The sequence below is a fragment of the Magnolia sinica genome, chromosome 19 (assembly GCF_029962835.1).
Source record: "Magnolia sinica isolate HGM2019 chromosome 19, MsV1, whole genome shotgun sequence".
Lineage (NCBI taxonomy): Eukaryota > Viridiplantae > Streptophyta > Magnoliopsida > Magnoliales > Magnoliaceae > Magnolia > Magnolia sinica.
The window spans coordinates 18,437,390-18,444,702 of NC_080591.1; positions in this window are offsets into that span (position 1 = coordinate 18,437,390).

The following is a 7,313-nucleotide window of genomic DNA, read 5'->3' on the forward strand; positions in this document are numbered from 1 at the left end:
AAAAGTGAGATTTCGCATGCTTGAGGGATGCTACCCCAAAGAGAGGGAGTGCCACATAGTCGGCGGTAAGCTGGATACTGTCGGTCTCCACTTCGAGTCCCTGCTTTGGTTGGAAACTTCCTCAAAGAGTGTGGAGGCTAGCAGGCAACCTCCTCCACATGCTCGAGGGACGCCACCCCAAAGAGGGGGAGTGCCACATAGCTAGCGGTAAGCTGGCTGCCGTCGGTCCCTAGTTCGAGTCCTTGCTTCGGTAGGCAACCTCCTCCAAGTATGTAGAGGCTATGTTGTGAAGGTTGCTATATTTGAGGTTTTGCATAGTACTCTAATTGGGCTTGCTTTTAAGCTTTTGTTCAAACTTGGATTTGGTCTTAATTAGGTGAGTTGACTGGGTACGCTGACCGAGTGAGTTAACTCAGCAAGTTGACTGTGTGAGTTAATTGTTGAGCTGAGTCGACGATCTAGGGTTTATAATTAGGCCAATTGGGTTGAGCTTAGGGTTTTAGGATTAGGGTTCCAAGGGTTTAGGCTTATAGGGTTAGAGTTTAGGATTGGGGTTTTGGTTTACCATCCATCTGTTCAAACTCAATCAGCTTATCAGCTTAGGGTGGGGTGTCTACACTTGGTTGTGTAATTCCTTCGAAGGTAGCGCAAAATGGTACGTTTGGATATTTGGAGTTGGCACTAGCTGATTATGCTTGTTCTTGTTTATGGTCGACTAGGGTTCACAAACATACCTTAGGGTCAGAAAATCATAAATTCCCATGCCCTGAAAAAGACTCTCGTGATTGGCCTACAACTGTAGAGGTCTGGGTAAGGGTTTTGGTTATAGAAGAGGAAGGGGTTAGGCATTCTCTTCTGCCATATTTCGTATGGTCTCAACTTTAAGGAATATGCAACTTTTAAGAGAATTCAAATCTGTAATGGTGATGTATGTCTAGCCATGCTTTGCATAGCCCTGTAGGAGGATTGGGCATGCAAAAACAAAATTCCTAGCCTTAATATATGGAATCAAACGACCACAAGCAAGCATGCAAAATATACAAATAAGTAAAAGTAAAAAAGCAGTTAAAATGCATGAAGCGGTATGTGATATGCTGGAATGTGTGGAATTGAGTACATCATGATCTTGATCAAGATGTGAGACAGAAAAAGGGAAATCAGACATCCTTTTTAGTCACAAGGGATGATCAGACATCCCTAATTCTAACCTTACTCTTGAACTAGCTGACTTTCTCTAAAAAGTTAGCTTTTTGGTAGTTGGCTTCGTGTCAAGCAGGATATTGGCATTAGCATGGTAGTTCTTGGCTTCTTATATGGTAGAACCTCCTTTCTTAATGGGCATCTTGAATTGATTTTGGATCTCTCGAGGGTCTCCAATGCTATCTAAATGGGGTGTTGAGGGTCGAATTTATAGAGCAAAACCGTTAGCTCGTGGTGAGGCGATGGTGGACACTTGGCAGATTTCGAGTGTACAAGATCTCTTAGAGGGAACCCTGATCCCTGGTTGGTGCGAAAGGGTTCTAGGTGGTCGTCGGCTTATGATGAGTCAACGGTATGCTTTCCTTCTGTTTTAGTCCAATGGTTATAATTTTCCTTTTTCCTTGGCTTTTACATGCCTAATTTGGAGCTTTAGGGTCATAGATCGGGTGATTCATGCCATTCCTTGTTTTAATGAAGAGCCTATACTTAAAGTTTCCTTTTTTACCAACTTTTAAAGTCCTATTTGGAAGATAAGTGTAGTTTTATCAGAGTACAAACAAGATAGTGCATTTTGACGAGTGTTGTTCAATGGCCCCTATCGAGGCACCGGGAGTTGAAAATCTTTGGATTGGGTCTGATGACCTTGTCTAGGATGAGTTAGGGGTTCTACCTCTAAATTTTCCTAGTTGTTTCACAGTGATTACAAATTCTAGGTGTAGCTATATTGAGGTTCAACCAATTGGTTAAAGAGTAGTATCTTTAGCATTTAGGTGGGGTGTCTACAGAACGTATTTACTTGTCAATTTTTTTATGCCATGGTCATGAATCATTTCCAATGTCAAGTTCTCCAAATTCGCAACGACGATTACTAAGTTTCTCTCCAATTCTATGTAAGACTCTTTTTTCTTTTTTTTTTTTTGGAGAAAATGGCAAACTTAATCAACGAACTTGTGTTGAAACCCCAAAACAAAATGGAGTTGCTGAGTGCAAACATCAAAATCTCCTTGATGTTGCCCAGGCTTTGCATTTTCAAGCACATTTACTTTTATCATTTTGGGGGGAATGTGTTTTAACATCTACTTATCTCATCAATGCATACCTATTCCCAATCTAGATTGTAAAACTCCATACGAAATGCTTTTCAAATGTAAACCATCTTATAATCATCTTCGGGCTTTTAAACCATCCAATAATCATCTTCGGGCTTTTAGATGTTTGTATTATACTCATACTCTTTTTTCTCATCGACACAAATTTGCACCACATGCTTCTAAATGTATTTTTTGCCAGCTATCCTTTTATGTATCTTCACCTCTAAAAACATGACATTTGTTGAAGAAACATTTCCATTCAAGCCCCCAACTACCATCTCTGATGCACATTCTCCTGTCATTCACATGTCAATCCTTGAGGTAACCCTTAATCATCCTTCATCACCTCTAATCCTCAACGCTCTTGATCTTGACCCTCTACCCTCTACTATTGCATTTGACCTTCATGTTGAGGATCAAATATTATATATTAGACTCCAGTTATTGTATGGTTTTACAAAGATGATACTGTTTAACGTCTTATTTTAATCGTGTTTGTGTTGCAGGGTGTATTTAGGAGTCTGGACTGAAAAAGGGTACTAAAAGCATGGATTTGATGCTCTGAAGTCACCAAGGCAAGGAAAGGACTCCATAGGACCAAGATTGAAGAAATTACATACCAGAGATTCGAGAAAATTAGGCCACTCAAGTTAAACGGACCCAAAAATTGTCCAGAATGCAATATCACAGGGTTCCTACTATCCGTTTAGCTTAAAACTTCATATATAACCTGAGAATCATAAATTAACCGTACAGGTAAAATTTTATCCATTGGATCCTTGTGTAAGTGGCCCGAAGGACAGATCATCACCTAAAACCCTAATTTGAGGCCCTCTTAGAATCTGGAAATGCTTAAATTTTGGTCTCAACCCTTAAATTTAGATGAAAAATTGTCTGGACGGATCGGATTTCATGAAACATCACAGTGGATCCCAGATGTGCATTGTGTGTGCACAGTGTGCACGTGCACTGGCCTTACACCAGTACGCACAAGGTCGGTCAGCGTGCGCTAACCGACCAGTTTCCTCAAATTTTTAAAATTCAAACAGGGACGCACTGCGAACCGCCGTTTTTGCTAGTGGGCCCCACCTATTAGTCAATTGGATGATCTGGACCGTTAATTCACTCCAAAGGAAGGGATTGACCCTCACTTAGGTGTCCTTTTGTTCCCGTACATACATACAAACGTGGATCATCGAAAATTGCAAAATGGATGGCGAATTGATTTTATACAGTTAACCATATCAAAATCAATCCAAAACCATCTATTTCCACTCGAAATCTCGTCAAGGAGCTAATTTACAGAGTAGATTTCCTTACCGACGCTGATCATGGGCCCCACCATCAGCCCAGCACAGGTCTTGCGTAGGCCGTGCGTCCAAGCAGAGCCCGGACGCTGCCGTCTTCCGTGGGCTCTTATGTGATCTCAATCATGATCGAATCAATTGTCCAGACCATTCAAATGATGGAGAAGGGGGTCTTGAACCACACCATGAAGTCAGATCCCAAAGATATGCCATGCATCCGCCACAAACACCATCTAAACGCAAGTCAGTTGCATTTTTCACTGCGTACGTTGCGCAAGGAGTTTCTCCACCGACTCCAGCCTCTTACGCACAACTCTACAGCCACAGCACCGACTCTCGTGCGTATAAAAGGAGAGAAGAGAGAGAGCATGGGGGAAGCCGTGGAGGCCATGCACGTAGGAAGAAAGACCAAAGAAAAGAGAGAGAGAGAGAGAGAGAGAGAGAGAGAGAGAGAGAGAGATCGTGTACGCCGGCATCAAGAAGTCCTTCCTTTTTTTCCTGGTTTTGTTTACTTCTTTAAGAGATTTTAGCGTCATCATGTTTGTTATGAGCTAAGCCTCTTAGCTAGGGCTAAGAGGTGAAGCTTGTAGTGTGATGGACTGGTTTCTATGACTTTGATTTATGTGTGTTGACTCTCTTTAATTATAGTTTGATATTAAGGAATGCTTTTACCTTTTAATGGTTTGTTGTGACTAAAATTACAACATATCTGCGATGACTTTGAGTATTTTCTTTTCTTTAATTTGATTATGAAGTTAGGAAGCCTTGTTGTTCACCATTGTCCCTTGGACATGATTGGATGATGAAATCCCTCCTAACATTCATATATCTTCAGATTGGTTGTAGATTGGTTTACTTCCGTTGTTTTCTTTGTCTCATGAGCATGATTTTGTGATGGAATCTATTCTAATTTACATCTATCTTATCTTTTGAAAACTAGATCCAAGAAAGTTCAGATCGAGCTTTAGTGATATTAATTCCAACTGGATGAAGATGGGACTTGAAGTCCAGTTAAGTTCATGAATCAAGTATAGATTTCCTTGATCTCTAGAAGTGGATCCTCTGAATCCCTAGTTTCCTACCTTTGATTTCTCCAAATTTTAGTTTCTTATTTCACCATTATTCCCTCATATTCACTTGATTTAGATTTCATTTTATTCTAGTTCTAGTTCTAGTTATTTTCAAAGTACGTACAGGTTTTAGTCACTATGGATTCGACCTCGGTCTTACCAAGTTTATTACTACATCACAACCCTATACTTGGGGTGTGAACACTTCACCATTCTCATTATCCAATCACTTGACCTACCCACCTCATAGATGATGTCTGTCCCACTTTACCACCCACCACCTCTCCTACTTTACTTTCTTCGTAGTCTTTTTCAACGCCCTATCTCATATCTAACTTCCTTTTGTATAATCATTTTTCTGTTAATCACATTACTTTTCTTTCCTCCATCTCGTCCTATTATGAGTCAACATCCTTTTCTCAAGATGTTAAATCCCTCGTTGGTCTGACACAATGACAACCAAAATTAAGGTATTGGAGCATAATCATACATGAACCTTACAACATTTACCACCAGGAAAACATTTATTGGCTATAAAGGAGTGTGCAAAGTCAAACATCGAGCTGACGGTATAATTGAATGATTTAAAACATGTTTGGTAGCAAAAGTGTATGGGCAGGTTCAAGGGCTAGAATACCACGAGAATTTCCTCCGGTTGTGAAACTTGTCACACTATGTTGCCTCTTGGCCATTGCTGTTATTCTTCATTAGATAATACATCAAGCAGATGTCCACAACACTTTCCTACATGGGGATCTGCACAAGGAAGTCTATATTACAATTCCACCTGGTCTATATGACAACAAGTATGTCGACTAAACAAGTCTTTATATGATTTCAAACAAGCGTCAAGAAATTGATTTGAGAAGTTCTCATTTACTCTCAAAGAGTATGGATATTATCAACCCTCGGTAAATTATTCAGATTTCACTAATTCCAATGACACCTCCTTAACTATGGTCCTTGTTTATGTGATAGATATTATCCTCTGGGAACAATCAATCTGCTATCACTGCCTTAAAAGCATTTCTCCATACCAAGTTCCACATTAAATATCTTGGTCCACTAAAGTATTTTTTAGCCATTGAGGTGGCACATTCACCAATGAAAATTTCCTAAGACAATGCAAATATAACCTCAATATCAACAAGGATATTGGTCATCTCGGAGCTCGGCCTGCCAGTTTTCCTATGAAATAAAGTCTGTGTTTGATTGATGAACGAGGAGCTCTTCTCATGAATCATACCATGTATCAATAGCTTATTAGGTGTCTCATCTACTTAGGCATCACAAGACTCCGTAGTACTTATTCAGTGAACATTCTCAGTCCATTCATCCACTAACATCTCAAAACTCATTACAATGCTCCCATTCGCTTGTTAAGATATCTCAAATCCTCTTTAGAATGGGCATTTTTTTTTATCCTCCAATAACTCTCTCTAGCTATCTACTTATTGTGACTCTGATTAGAGCTGGACACGAACTAAGTTAGCTCAGTCAGCTTGCTTGACTCGACTCAACTCGACCCAGCTTGAAATTGGGTTCTGGTCGAGTTGAGTTGGTTTTTAGAGTAGAATCAATTTGTCTAGATCTAGACATATTTTGGACAATCTGATTGGTCCTTATTGAAGAGTAAATGATTTCAGATGTTTAGATTAAATTTCACTCAAATCTAACTATAGGATTGCGAGATATGGCCCATCAAATGGTTGATTAATCTTGTCCACCCAATGTCTCTCTCTTCTAAAAATTGATCGGGAAAGTGACCAGTCAAATAGAAGCGCTCGATGAGTGGAATAGAGTTGCTCAATTGGGTATCCAAATGGGACCAAAATTTTAGGTCAAAATGTCGTCATAACTTACTGACTTCATGAAACTCAAGAAATGTCCGGTTAATGGTTATTTATCATTGTTTCCATTAGTATGGCCCACTTGTGATTTCGAGCTTCATAATTTTTGGGATCACATCCTAAAATAAGATGATAAACTATATGGACGGTGTGGATTTATAAAAAATACATCAAGGTGGGCCCTACATGGCTAGAGTAACACCCACCAAGGGAGAGTGGATTAGGTGCCGCCCTGGCTTCACCCAACACAGTTCCGCCCTGACCGTGGGGCGACCTTGATGTATGTATTGTATATCTATTATGTTCATTTATTTTTATATTTAAAAAATAATAATATATTTAGAAAGAAATTGAGAATTTTGAATAAAATTGATAAGTTTGAGAAAAAAAAAATTTTGATTAAAAAAAATTTATATTTTTATAAAGAAATTGAGATTTTGTATTTTGACAGAAAAATTAACAAGTTTGAAAAAAAATGTGAAAGTTGGAAAAATTTTGGGAATTTTGAAAAAAAATGGATAAGTTGAAAAAAATTGATATTTTTGGAAAATTTTAGATTTTGAATTCTGAAAGATAAAAAAAAAAAATGAGAAGTTTGAAAAAAAATGAAATTTTGGAGAAAAAAAAAAATAGAAGAGTTAGAAAGAAATTGACATTTTGATTAAAAAAAAAAAAGTGAAAGTTTGAAAAAAAAAATTGAGATGTATTTTGAAAAAAAGTTGAGAAATTCGAAAAAAACAAAATTGTGGAATTAGAAAAAAAATCAACATTTTGAAAGAAAAAACAATGTAAAAG